The sequence below is a fragment of the Lactuca serriola genome, chromosome 5, assembly GCF_051521515.1.
Source record: "Lactuca serriola cultivar US96UC23 chromosome 5, Lser_US96UC23_V15, whole genome shotgun sequence".
In the NCBI taxonomy this organism is placed as follows: domain Eukaryota; kingdom Viridiplantae; phylum Streptophyta; class Magnoliopsida; order Asterales; family Asteraceae; genus Lactuca; species Lactuca serriola.
In genome coordinates this window covers 17,568,762-17,584,323 of record NC_136412.1, presented here as the reverse complement: position 1 = coordinate 17,584,323, position 15,562 = coordinate 17,568,762, and positions in this window count along the sequence as shown.

Here is a 15,562-nt window from a genome sequence, read left to right as displayed (position 1 = left end):
TAAAAGTGGTCAAAACGATCCAACTCGTCGAGTTGGTTCATGCACTCGATGAGTTGGACCCTCAGACAGCATATATTCGACTTTTTGGCTAGAAATGGACTAGGAACATTACCCTAAGCTGTTATTGAACTTATAAACTTGTTTTTGATGTGGTAATGTTCATGCTAATCCAATTTCAAAGATAATTGTCAATGAATTCATGTTTTGTATTAGTTTAGTTATTAGGCTAATTACATGAAAAAGTTTGATTTGAATTATCTTGTTCTTATGAGTTGCTTAGATTAATAGAAAAGCTAATTGATTATGTGTTTTCAATCCATTTTAATCTAGGAGTTGATTCTAAAATGTGTTTTTTTAACTTGTCCTCAAGTTATATGAAAAGTCACATTTAAGTTTCATAAAACTCATAAAACTTGGCAATGGTTACAAAAATGAAGAGTCTTGTTCTCAAGTTATGCAGGTTCAAGAGTCACTTCATTAAGTATCAAAATGTGTAACCTTAATTAATTCCATAAGTTACAAAATAAAGAAAAGTTACACTCTTTTATTAGTTTAAAGTCTTCCATAAGTTGTCCTCAAGTTATGGAACTTGAAGAGTCTTTTAATTAAAACTACTTTAATCACATAAGTTATGAAATTAATTAGTTTTGCATAGTTTCAAAACATGACCTCAAGTTTTGGAATTTGAAAAGTTTTCACTTATGAATAGTTTAATTCCAAGTTAGCCCTTAGAGTTTTAAAAGTTAAAATTCAACCCTTATACTTTATAATATTATAAGTTAATAATATTTATATATATGTATACGAGTAAAGTCAGTCTTACTGTTAGTAGGCCTCATTCATGAAGTTGATCTATAATGGGGGTATAAGGTTACTACCTATAAAATGGCAGTTTAATGGGTGTCCACTCTCACCCATCGCTTCCATGACTGGTGGAGGGTCGTTATCCGAACGGGTAGGACAAGGACTATAATTCTCCTTCATTAAAAGTATTAATGATAAATACTAAGTAACTAAAACATTTATAAATACCCAATCTTAGTTACTTAGGAAAAAGTGAATAAGGTGCTAACCCATGAAATTACACTTTGCACTTTTTTTAAGTCGTTAGTGGAGCGTGTGTGGTTAACCGGCACACTAATATGGACTTAACAATGTAGGAAAAGGGTAACTTAAATATTTATCATAGTATCGGTGGAGCGTGTATGGTCAACCGACACATCGATTAAGGGGTAAATATTAAGGGTACCCAGTATATTTGCATGGTTACTTCACACCTTGTTTTGTGATCCTCGGCATCCCAGTTACAAAACGTGAATGGCACACTCAATATTGAAACATGCCATTGAAAAGTTCAATGAATCTCAAAAGATGTAGGAGTTTCAAAACCAATTAAAACCTAATAATACATTTCGTTTATCTTGGTGGAAATTGGTGAATCGTCATTCACCTACCTTCAAATATTTTATAGCTTGGATTACGACATCCCTCTTCCAAGTTATAAAAGTATTGTGTTGGTTCCTAGCCTTAATATTTCATATTGGGTGTTATATTAAGGACTTTAAATTAACTACCTTGAATATCTCCCAAAAAGATGTCTTGTTTACATTTATGATCTTCTCGAATCTCTTGGAACAAGCTTTCCTAAATGAAGATGATGTCCCATGGAAATCATACTTCTTTCACCTCCTCCAATTATTCTCCCTAACCTACAAGTTCTTGAAAAGTTTAAGGTCACTCAAGCCCTATTGGGAAGTAAAGGTCTATGTGTGATCACATCTTGGAGATGTAGTCACATATTGACAAGTCGGGAGAGTTGGGTGTCAAAGTCTTGAGAAAGTTAGTGGTTTAATCACTTTCTAAGTCACATAGTGAGCTCCTTTGGGACTCCTATGAAACCGACTATGACAAGACCCTTAATGATCTTATCTATTTGCTAAGATCAACTTCCTAAAACTTGTGGACATTGACAATAATGACATTAGATATCCAGTAAAGCTCTCTCTTCCCAATGGAAAGGGATCAGCCATAGTCAACCCAGTTGACCAAATGGTAAAGAGAAAAGTTAAGTCTGTGATAGTCCCATGTTCCATTACCAAAGCGTCCATATGTTAAATTACCAAAGGAAGGGGCATTGGTTGTGAAGCTGCCAATTTACCTACGGTGTTAAAGTCAATAAGTTTGACTCTACTTTAGGTACCAATATCTAAGTCTGCTAAGTTTCTACTCTAAGATTCTTGATACATGATGTGACTTGGTCACATGGTGATGTTTTAAGAATCCAAGAAAAGTGAAGAAACTTAAAGAAAGAATATGTTGAATCTGATCGCGTAGATGGATTTCTATCGCATAGTTTGAAGATCAGATTCTTGAGCTACTTCTTAGGAGTTATGAGATATTGCTTAGGAATAGATAACAACAAGTTTTCATGGATTATAAGGATAAGTTTTTCTGCAAAGTTTTAAAAATAAAAGGAAATTTTTTATTTTATTTATTTTATGTATCCTTACAATGGCTTTTGTGAAAATGTTGTTGCTCATATGATTCCATTAATACCAAGAGTGGAAATATGAAATTGATTCTTTCATTTGTGGTAATGTCTAAATTTACCAAATAAGGAAAGATCCTCATCACCCAAGTTTCAATTGGACCGGAACTTGGAATCATGCAATTTGTATAGCATGATGAATGAGAATTTTTCAGCTTTGGAAAATTATGACTATACTTGTTCACATGGATGTGTGAGTCTAGTAACGGACTAAGGGATCGAGTACACATTATTTTGCACTGATTAAGACCACCACAAAAGATCGATAAGATTATTCGTCATAATTTACTAAAGCTTAGTAAATATGGTTACACTTACAAGCTTAAGTGTAATTCTGAGACATTAGAAAAGGTTCCAATGTATGGCAGAGCGAATAAGAAGAATCAAATTAGGCAGAACGATAAAAGTTTCTCAAATCTGAAAGATATGAGAGAGTACTTTAGTATCATGTTATATTATCATCTTAATGATTATGAGACCTTATCACAATACTTCCTCTAAGTGCATTCTGATAGCTAAGAAGAGGAGCTATGAATTGTTGAAGTGGTTAAATCAAGAAGATGATTCATACTTCGTTCCAAAAAATATTCTTAGAGTTATAATCTAAAAATGTAACTTGAGTGACATATCTTAAAGAAGGTTTATTAACACTAGTCAAATATAAGAGTAAAAGGTTTTCTACTCTTATACATTTGAAATTGGTAAGTTGTGATGTTTTGGATAAAACAAAGACCAACTAAGGCCAATTGTGTGAAGTGTTTATCTTGATTAGAATCCACACTATCTCTTGAATATTTGACAAGAGAGTCTTATATGTCAAGAGGACAGTGGGAGTCTTAAAGGTCTTGAAAGTCTCAAGAACCAATCAAGAATAAAACCTGAAGTTCTTCACTAGCACACGACTTGAGGTTCATAACCTATCGTGTTGACATATTTTTTGCCCATTCCAATTAAAGTTGGCTTTGCATATGAGTTCTTATAGTTCTCAATTGGTTGCACAACAACTTGGAAGTAATGGCAGGCCCTTGAGCTGCCAGGTGACAAGAAATTAAGATTGAGTTCAGTCCATATGAGTTTGGATTTGTCATTATCCTTGTCTTGTGACTATGGTTTTGACAATTCACATGGATAAGAACACATACACCATTAAATCTAAGTGTCATAAGGTTTCTCTCCGAATCACGAAAAATGACTGTAAGGAAACACTTTCACTAAGTAGATTTTAGCTAGATAGAAATTGTGATATTTGCATTCTCAAAGTCGTTAGTGGAGCGTGTATGGTTTACCGGCACACTAACATGGACTTGTGAGAAGTGGCAAAGGTCTAAACAATCAAGACTATGATTATGGCATCCATTTTCATAATTCTTAAAATTGTTTAGACACACCTGTGAGCTATCTAAGATAAGGTGTACGATATTGATAAAGTTTTATCAAAGCAATCTAGTATCAGAAATCTGAACTTTGGTAAGAAAAGTCAATAAAGTATTGTTTTTCTAGAAGTTCAGCTGATTTCTGAGTACATGTCAAAGCTAGTGGGAGCATAAGTGTTATGCTAATAATCATCATGTTAGTGGGAGCATGATAATTATGATAAAGGTTGCAAGTTAGCAATGTGAATTATAGAAAACAAAAGTTTCAATTGGGAAAGAGTTGTTTTGCTATAATTAAGGGAGAGGAAATTATACTTCATCTCAAATCTATAAGCTTAGATCGTGAGATTTTAATCAATTTAGTCAAGTATATATATATATATATATATATATATATATATATATATATATATATATATATATATATGAATGATATGTTGGAATGGCTCAACATAAGAAAATTCTATATATGGGTTCATTATTTGCGTTCTAAAATTCGATTATGATTACGACATCCCTTTTCATAATCTGAATTATGAGAACTTGGCAAATTGAAATGGAAATATTATAGCAAAAGACTGGTTTAGTCTTTATGTGAGACATCATGAATCGTGTCCCATGTGCTTCGAATATAGGATCGATTACATGTGCTATATTCATCCTTTCTAAAATTTTCCAAATGCCTGGGGCTTTAAGAAGGGAAAAGGTCTAGAATTCGATATGACTAAAAGGATTAAAAAATTGTCGAGGACAATCTAAGGCTTACCAAAGATTGGTTGCTCAAGGACAGTTGGAAGTATAGTGATAATTATGGAAGGACCATATTTACACAATCTGTAAAGAGGCAACTCTTGTTCAGAAGTGATAGTCAAAATGGAATCTGAAAATGTTTCAAAGTTAGAAATTATTCAATCTGTGTAGGATTAGGAAACTTAATGCAAGAAGGATGTTTCCAAGGAGTTGATCTCCTTTGGAATGCTCTGTAATGGTTGTTGTCAAGTCTTTCTGACTTTGTGCATAATCATTACAAGCGGATCAATGCATATAAGTTTAGAATCTAACAAATTTCAGTAAATGAAATGAATTTGGAATTCTTGCATTTGCAGTAAGGATTTGGGACTGTGAAAAGAGGATCACTGGAGTTATGGTCAATTGATCTATTTCACAAAGTAAAGATCATAGACAAACATAGTATGCATACTTGGTGTATGGCATTACTAGTATTTAGAAAACATAGTGTACATGCTAGGAGCATGGGACAACTATTGCTTTAAATTCAAGAACAAAGTTGATAGTTGAAACAGTATACAATGAATAATGTGTAATCATATGGTGATAAATAAAAGGTGTTTTATTTATGTTCATAGGTTTTGATACCATATTGGATTCAATTATCATTGTGTTTCACTTTGCATGTTTTAACTTCCAGAATAACTAGGTCATTGTTCTAGACAACTAAGTTATTCAAACCATCCACAGTCGGTCATATGTTGGAAGTAGATATGAATTAAGATTGTCATGGGTTGGCTTGTAGAGGTCTAAGATGTTGGACAAAGGGCTACAACACTCATGAGTGCTCATAAGTTCTGAGTATTGGATTTAACCCGCGCTCATTGGAATCACTTCATGGATTTTATCACGAGTGATCATGAGATGATAATATCTTATATTCTTCAAACCTAGAGATATGAGTTGTTACTATGAGTTGGTTGTACATTGATTTCACGAAAACGCATTCGGTAACTCGATGTTCTAAAACGTGCCTTTGTGTATGATTCAACAAGCAGTAGAACAAACCATATGAGTCAAACTTTATCCATTCCTTTTACCTTTGGGATAAAAGCGATATATGTGGGCCCCTCGATGATTTGGTGATGACAAATGTAAGTGCTCGGCCAGGCTAGGACTGATTTGATTTGTTCAATTAGTCAGTCGTTATAAATTGGAAATCGGGAAACAACAAATGGACAGAGAGAATGATTATAATCCATGTATCAGTCCATACGATATCTAGAATGGAGGAATATATGATCCCTTATCTAATGGACAAGTCATTGACAAAGGTCAGAGTTCATCGACAAGGTTAGAGTTCGACAGAAGCTTTTAAGAGCTACGATTGCCAGACAATTCTTGAAGTCATACGCAATAATAGTTTTAGACTTATCCAAGTAGGAGACTGCTGGATTAATGTCGAAGTCCATAACTATAATTGGTGAGACTTGACCTGACCCAACATGGTCCATTTGGGTTGCATGACATCATGCATTTGGATAGACTATAATGAGAGAAATAACACCTAAGGTTTGTTAATATATTATAACTTCGAATATATTAATAAGGTTATTTAATTAGTATTGATCAAAAATTAATTTGGAATTAATTAAGTGATCAAAAGGAGACTAATTAAATATATGGGTTGATTGTGTAAATCATTCATTCTTATATATGTGGGCTTGTGATCCAAGATTCTTATGTTGGACTAAGTCCATGGGGTGACCCATGGATACTCCATGGAGGTTAAAATCCATGGGTAAAGTTATGAGTTACATGGTGTAACCCTAATAGCCACCGTATAAAAGAATCCCATGGCTCAAGAAATCAGCCACTATGTGTGAGAATGAAGGGCTAGCCGATTTCATGAAGTGTGTATGTTCTCTCAATCAATTCCAAGTGTATTTGGTGTTGTGTGAACCATTTGAGGTGTCACACTTACGCACTCAAGCTTCATGAAGGTATTCTACATCAAAGAGGTATGTAATTCTAACTTGATATATTCATATGAATCTATGTTATTATGCTAGTTGGGATGAATACCTTGGAAAGTTCATATTTTCATGTATAATAGAGAAAACATAGATCCAGGGTATTTAGGGTTGCATGTACACTTAGGAGTGTTAGAATGCTTAAAACCCAAAAAATACGTCAAGTCACATGTGATCAGGGTTGAATAATCTCAGAGTGCTGGATTTGGCCCTATTATGCAGTTCTCGTTTAAGCCTAACCGTTGTAGGGATGAGTCCTTTACTCGAAGGATGATCTGGACCTCTTCACATGTGATGGTATTCAGGTAGTGGCTAACTGGCATTATGAAGATACCTTTAGTAGATGTGTACTAGGTGCAGGTTGGAGGTTACCCTAGGGAAAGCCTAGGATGAGAGTAGTGTTAGGAGCAGTGTTAGTAGTAGTGAAAGGGACTTGGTGTAGTTAAGGAAATTCTTGAGGAAAGTATGGATAGATGTGGAAGGTAGTAGGGGCCCATATTATTGAAAGCAGAGGATTTGTACTCGATTCAAGAAGGGCTGAGATAAAACCAGGGAACTTGTAGCGTGTGTATGATCGCTCGGTAGTGATGTGTATTCTGATGGTTGTTATGGCATGTTTTCAGCATGGTGACATTACGTGAGAGGCCAGTGGGCGGATCAGGCACCAGAGAGGGATCAAGCTCAGGATCAGGAGCTGAGCAGCTCGAGGAGTGCATGAGGGAGTTCATCTAAGCTGAGGTTACGTGCAATATTCCGGACCAGACTCATGTGATCTTTGGTTCGGTCAAGGAGGGTGTTTTGGAGTTTCTGAATGAGAAGTTGGGGGTTTTTCATACTAAGATGACGGCCATGATGGGGGCGCAATTGCTAACATTTCGAGAGTTCAGAATTTATGGAGCTCCGGACTATCATGGGGCTAGGGACCCCATTGCTAGCAGCATGTGGTTGGCTGATGTCGCCCCAAGGGGACAAGGTCCGACTTGCCTCCTGTCTTTTGAAGGACATAACACAGGACTGGTGGGAGGAAGTTGGACATACTATCGGAGATGATGCCACATTGGACGCGATGACATGGACTGATTTCTTGGCTAGGTTTAGGGCCGAGTTAGCACCAGTTATTGAGGTGCAGTAGTTAGCACGGGAGTTTCAGGATTTCCAGGTCCAGCAGTATGTCACGAAAATCACCGTCAAGTTCGGGGAGAGGGCTTTACTTGTTCCGCAGTATGTCACAGACGAGGAAATGAAGAAGGCTTGATATCACGATATGTTGAGGAGTGACATCAGGGAGTTTGTGAGCAGGTCCAACAGTAAGATGCTGGAGGATACGATTGCTCAGGCCAGCGAAAGGGAGATCGATGTGGAGCACAACAGGAAGAGGAAGCCGAAGGAGGTGCAGGTAGCTACAGGTTCAGGCAAGAGACCCAAGGGGTCGGATGTGAGATTGAGGGATTATCAGGGCCGCAGTCGTTGTGGCAAGTGTGGTAGGATGCACGAGGGTGCGAGCAGGGGTTGCAGTAGGGGTGATTCTTGCTGCTTCAAGTGCGGTCGGACTGGTCATTTCAGCAGGGATTCTACTGCTACCACCACTCAGGGATCAGAACTGATATGTTTCCATTGCAGTCAGAGAGGCCACAAGAAGGCCCAGTGTCCCAGTTTGCTTCCAGTAAGACGGGTAATGACACCTACCCCTGTGACCATGAGGATCACTGACGGCTGTCAAGGCCGAGCGGAGGCGCCTGCAGTAGGGAGCAGAGCTTTTCAGTTGTGTATAGTTGAGGCACGAGCAGCACCAGATGTTGAAGGTGTGTATATTTTGCTTTTCTTGTCAGTTTTTATTCATGATCATGTTGGTATGGTACTGCATCTATGTTAGCGAATGTATGTTAGAATTATATTTCTGTTCATGTTCGGATCATATGTCATCTACATACCATGCATTTTCGGGCCGTAGTTCATAGCAGTACGCCCCCTTTTGGGCCGGTTCTTAGGATGTAGTCGACATAGCAGGTGTGATTGGGACTCGGGAAGTATCCTGTTAGTCTGTAAGAGTGATTCGGGTATTGTATTGGTTAGTTTTGAAACTCTAGCAGTGGTAAGTGTGGCTGGCAGCAGATCGACCTTTGGATGGAGAAAAGGATTAGGAATCCTTTCCAAGATGAGACTTGTAGGGAGCTAGTTGAATTGAAGTGGGGGAGTACTATCCCAGTAGTCAGGAGCTGAAGAAGGAGTGCGACTTGGATGTGTTCGCATCCTTTCAAAGAAGGACAACATCCGAGGTAGCCATTTGGGTAGAGCAGTGGGGAAGTCGGGAGTTTGAGAAACATTTTGTCATTGAGTTCATGTATTCACAGTAGTAGAAGACTGGTTTGGGAAAACAGGTTGATGCTTTCCCGATAACATGCGAGTGAATCAGGATGTTACACTGTGGAGCACTCCTTGTTGGGCGATTTCAGACTGGTAGCCAATAGTTAGAGGAGTGTGGGTGGGGGCCCGAATCTCCTAGTTAGCAGAGTGTGGGCGAGGCCTGTATCCCCTAGTTAGTAGGTTAGAGATCAGGAAGGGATAATTGGTTGAGGATTCAAGATGGTTTAGGACCCGCGTAGCCCTAGATAGGCGTAACTGGGGGTAGGGTTGCTCATTAGTATGGTTCGGGTGAGACCCGTGGGCGAGGCCCTTGCGATAGTAGCAAAACGAGTGAGACTTGAGGGAGAGACTACTCTAAGATATAATCTGGGTGAGACCCATGGGCAAGGCCCGTGAGATTTTAGCAGCGCAGGTGGGACTTGTTAGAGGCCTTAAAGTCAAGTTAGGGGATCGAGAATCCCAGGATTTAGGGTGACATAGTAGAAGGGTAGGTAGAGCCAGAGTGGTAGGTTAGATAGAGCAGTTTTGTAATAGCCGAAGTTCCCCCGGGAGTCGCTGGGAACGACAGAGTGGTTGGGTTGGGTTCAGTAACCCAGTTAATGATAGAATGGTTGGGATCGGGGTAGTCCTGATTCATACGGGTGGTAGATAAGAGACAGCAGAACTTTCAGTCAAGAGGCAGCATAATTTTCTGGCAGAAGTGTCTATCATGATGGTCCTGCATGCGAAGTAGTTTGGGGTTTGCGGAAGTCTGAAGTATGTTTTCTTCGGAATGGAAGACCGGGTTGGCTTTCAGTGTCATGGGAATGTGGTTCCACGCGTAGAATCATCGGTTGCTTTTCGCAGATCAGTTGATGGGAGATGGGTGTTAGTAAGGAGAGACTTCAAGGATGAAGTCTAGTTTAAGTGCGGGAGAGTTGTACCACCCTCTTATGAAAGTATATGTTAGTGGATTTTAGAACTCGAGGCTAGGGGCATTTCGGTCGTTTATGGGACTTGAGTCTTATTAGAGAAGGTTTCGGGTCGAGTGTGTTCCTAGAAGCGGAGGGATGCTATGAAGGAGTTGTGATGCTATGAAGATGTTGTCACTATTAGTCCCTAATAAAGAATTGTAGCAAGGCAGTCCTATGCATGCATGGAATGAATTTGTGTATTTGGGTACGCCCAGCGTAAGCTGGGTTATGCCAAGCGTATAATGGGAAATGATCGCGGGTGCGGAGAGGCATACGCCCAGCGTACGAGAGGTACACCCAGCGTATTCTCTGAGTCACTAAACCCTAATTTTTAGGGTATGCCACTATATAAAGAACATAACACCCAAGTTAATAGCCTCCATCTCATCTTCATATAGCCACCACGAAACCCTAAACCTCTCTTGAGTGTTCTTGAAACCTTGGGGGCCATTAGAGAGCATTTTGGGTGTTGTAAAGCCATTTCCAAGCAAGTGAAGAGATTAGCAAGGTGGTGGATCAAAGGGGAAGCAATAGATCAAAGATTGTGGTTTCATTCCAGACCATTTTGAGGTATAAAGTCTGAAACTTTCCTTAAGTATGCTTAGATCTATGTTAAGGGAGTTTTGGATCTTTTTAGTCCCATGAATGGACCTTTATGGCTCAACTCGTCTTCTAGGTCCAGGGTTGCCAGCCTTAGTGTCATATGAGTCCCATAAGTAGTAAAGTTTCAACCTTTAGGACTCATTTGTGTTCATGCATGAGATATAGCACTTGGTATGGAAGATTGATGAGTTTGGTCTCATTCAGTGGGTTGCAAGCCACCAACTAGTCGACTTTATGGATTAGGACATGGAAAAGGACTTGAATCTATGTTTATGTCTCCTGGAGTAGCATATTAAGCACTTAATCGAAAAGTGACTTAACAGGGCTGTATGTTGGGCGTACAAGGAGGTATGCAAGGCGTACAAGACACCAACCAGTACGCTTAGCGTACTTAGGAGTACGCCCCGCATAATTTGTCAGTTTGGGCCTTGCGTTCTGGGCCTCGATTTGGGTTGTGCTTTGGAAATTGAGCCTTTACACCATAGTGGGTCATTAGGAGTCATTTAATATGGGCCAAAATATGTGATGAGCTTAAGGTAAGGCCCATTAAATGGATTGGGACCAATGAAGCAAATTAGGCCATTAGTGGGCTTGGGAAGCTTACCTAGTATTGGGCCTTGTGAATCATGGTAGTGGACCTTGGATATGTATCAAGTTGGACTAGGAGGGGTAGAAAGGTCATTCTACCCTATGAAGGATTATTGTATTGGACTAAGTGATGTTTTTTTGTATTGATAGCTCGGAGAGCCGAAGGAACAGCGGTTCGGGAATTGTCAGATAGCAGCCAGAGGGTTATAAACAAGGGTTCAGCAATGCAAGGAGAGTTTTCTCTAGTAGGAACGGGTCTAAGGCACCAATTCCGACCCGTTTATGTGTGTTAGTGAATATCGGATTTAGATCCAATGTCGGGTGGGGCACGAGGAAGGTTTATATGTATGTTTCCGAGCTACGGCTTGATGTCGGGTGGTACCCAAGGCAGTAGTCTAGGTGTAGTTATACTCGTTGTCTTTGTGATACTTGTATATGCCTGGTAGGGGGATGAGTGTGGGCGGGGGCCTGTATCTCATCTCTAGCTGAGTGTCGACGGGGTTCCATATCTCATTAGTAGCAGAATAGGGGCGAGGCCTAAGATAGGCGGGGCCTTGAGACTAGCAGTTATGGTATAGTGATTGTGTTAGCTTGTTTATATGTTATTTCCGTATGTAAGTAGCGGCAGGGACCGAAGACAGGCGGGTCGTGGTAGAAACAGATATGTATACCGAGTGGAGCTCAATGCCAGGCGGGGCCTGATGCCGGATTCGTCCGATACGGGCCTGGGCCCGATGTAGTGGGCTAGGACTGTTGTTTGCAGTATGTGATTATGTATGGTATGTGGTAGGTTGGGGAACTCACTAAGCTTCGTACTTATGGTTTTTAGTTTTGGTTTCAGGTACTTCCGGAAGTAGAGGAAAGAGCTCGGGATGATCGCATGGTACTCACCAAGAAGTTTTAGCCTGGGAGGCTTATACTCTGATAAAAGATCATGTTTTGAGATGATTATCTGATTTGATATAACAACCTTTTTTTATGAATGATATGATCTGTTATTATGGTTTTTATTAATTAATTAAAAAGAAATTTTTGGGACCGTATTTTGGGCTCGTGGGAGAGTATTTCAGCTGACAGCGGAGGAGGTCCGCGCCATGCCTCATGTTGTTGCTAGTACATATCTCTTTATTTATGTTGTTTTGAGATTTTTGTATGCTTATGTTGTGTTGTGTATAGGTACTTTTGTTGTGAATTTTATGCCTGCTTTGTTGTTATTTGACTCTGGTGCGAGTTGATCTTTTGTGTCCTTATCCTTTAGTCGTCACATTAGTGTTAGACGTGAGGTGTTGATTTGACCATTGAGGGTTTCTATAGCTAACGAGTATTCGGTTTTTTCCACTGATGTATTTTAAGGATGTGTATTAGAGATTTTCGGTGTTGAGTTCCCGATAGATCTGGTGCCGATAGCGACGGGTCATGTCTGTGTCATAGTGGGCATGGGTTGGTTAAGCCAGTTTGGAGCTGTGATTGACTGTGAGCGTCAGATGGTGACCATACTAGACGCTAGTGGGGGAGTGCTTAGAGTGATGTATGGGATATTTAGCATATGTGACGGATATGAGAGTTGCCACTGAGAGGCCGATTTCAAACTCTGATGTTCCGATTGTGTGTGAGTTCCTGGATGTTTTCCCCGAGGAGTTACCAGGTGTGCCTCCCAAGAGGCAAGTAGAGTTCCGGATTGATTTGGTTCCGGGTGCGGCACCTATTGCCAAGGCACCTTATCATCTTGCGCCACCTGAGATGCAGGAGTTATCCTCACAACTCCAGGAGCTGTTAGGGAAGGGTTTTATCAAACCGAGTAGCTCACAGTGAGGAGCACCGATCCTTTTTGTCAAGAAAAAGGATGGTTCACACCAGATGTTTATCGATTACCGGCAGTCGAACAAGATGTAGGTCAAGAATCGTTATCCACTATTGAGGATCGACAATTTATTCGATCAGTTGCAGGGGTATATTGGTTTTTCCAAATTGATTTGAGATCTGGATATCATTAGATGAGAGTTTGCGAGAAGGATATCCAGAAGTGGTCCTTTGGGACTCGTTATGGGCACTACCAATTTGTGGTGATGCCCTTTGGACTCACCAATGCATCGGCAACGTTCATGGATCTCATGAACCGGGTGTGCAGGCCCATGTTAGATTGTTGGGTAATCGTGTTCATCGACGATATTCTGGTATACTCGAGGTCCAAAGAGCAACATGAGGATCATCTTCGAGAGATTCTTGGAGTATTGAGGACAGAGAGGCTTTACGCCAAATTCTCCAAGTGTGATTTCTGGTTACGAGAGGTCCAGTTCCTGGGGTACCTCATTAATCAGAATGGGATTTTGGTCGACCCGGTCAAGATTGAGGCAGTTATGCGATGGCGGGTGCCGAGATCCCCATCCGAAATTAGGAGTTTACTTCGCCTGGCAGGCTACTACCGGAGATTTATTAGAGATTTCTCTAAAATTGTGGTTCCCTTTACCAGGTTGACCAGGAAGGGTGTTAGTTTTGCTTTGGGGCTGAGCATCAGGGCTCGTTCAAGACTCTTCACCAGAGATTGTGTGACGCTCCAGTATTAGCCTTTCCTGAGGGAGTGGAGGACTTCGTAGTTTACTGTGATGCATCTATATCAGGGATGGGTGCAATATTGATGTAGAGGGGGTACGTGATAACATATGCATCGAGGTAGTTGAATCCTCACGAGACGATGTATCCCACCAATCATTTGGAGTTGGGGGCGGTGATGTTCTCCCTCAAGATCTTGTGCCACTATCTGTATGGAGTCCGGTGTACCATATACATGGACTATAAGATCCTGAAGTACCTCATGAATCAGCCCAACCTAAATATGAGACATAAGAGGTTGTTGGATGTAGCTAAAGACTACGACTGCGAGATCTTGTGTCATCCGGGCAAGGCTAATGTGGTAGCCGATGCCTTGACCTGTAGAGCAGTGCATGCTCCGATCCTAGATGTGTGTATGAGGATGACGATGATCACTCTAGTCTTAGACACCATTCGAGAGGCTCAGGTAGAGGCCGTGAGAGCAGAGAACCATAAGAGAGAGCTGGTAATCGAGCTGATTTCTAAGTTTGGGACGGATAGTGGGGGCTTATGACTTTCCGTGGGCAGATTTAGGTGCCCTATATAGGTGGAGCTCGCTGCATATTGATGGAGGAGGCACATAGTTCAAGATTCTCGATCCATCCAAGGGCCACTAAGTTGTATTTGGATCTAAAGAGGGATTATTGGTGGCCATATATGAAGAGAGATGTGATGTGGGTAGTTGATAGGTGTTCGACCTGTCGCCAGGTTAAGTTGGAGCATCAGCGTCCACATGCCCTGTTGCAGCATCTAGAGATTCCCCAGTGGAAGTGGGAACAAATTTCCATGGATTTTATCACCAAATTACCGAGAACCACGCAGTGTTTCAACGTGATATGGATGATTGTGGACCGGTTGACGAAGAGTGCTCACTTTTTGGATATCAGTGAGAACTTTTCTGCAAAGAAATTTGTCGAGATTTTTGTCAGAGAGGTGGTAGCACGACATGGAGTGCCGACATCGATAGTGTCAGATTCAGATGTACGCTTTACTTCTAGGTTCTGGAAGAAATTTATGAGGAGTTGGGTACCCGGTTGCACTTCAGTACCACATACCATCCACAGACAGACGGACATAGTGAGCGGACGATTCAGACGCTCGAGGACATGCTACGTGCATGTGTTATGGACTTCGATGGAATTTGGGACACTTATTTTCCCTTAGTTGAGTTTTCGTACAACAAAAACCATCATTCCAGTATTGGTATGCCTCCCTTTGATCTCTTTTATGGGAGGATGTGTCAGACTCCCATCTATTGGGGAGAGGTGGGGCAAAGAGTAATGGGTGGGACTGAGATAGTGCTCAAGACGAATGAGTAGATTCAGCAGGTCAGATAGAGGTTACTGACAGTGTAGAGTCGCCAGAAGAGTTACGCAGACCATCGGCGATCTGAGCTAGAGTTCCAGGTCGGAGATTTTGTCCTACTGAAGGTCTCCCCATGGAAAGGGGTGATCTGATTCAGGAAATGGGGAAAGCTGGGCCCTAGATATATTGGTCCTTTCAGGGTGATCGACTGAGTGGGTAAAGTAGCTTACTGGTTGGAGCTACCTACAAATTTGAGCCATATTCATAACACCTTCCACGTGTCTCAGCTGAGGAAGTGTGCAATCGATGAGACGACAGTGGTACCTTTAGAGGACATTCAGGTTGATGTAAGCCTGAACTTTATTGAGAGATTGATAGCGATCTTAGATAGGAAGGTGAAGCTCTTGAGGAATAAAAAGGTGCCCGTGGTTCAGGTCCAGTGGCAACATCGAAAGGGATATGAGTGGACTTGGGAGC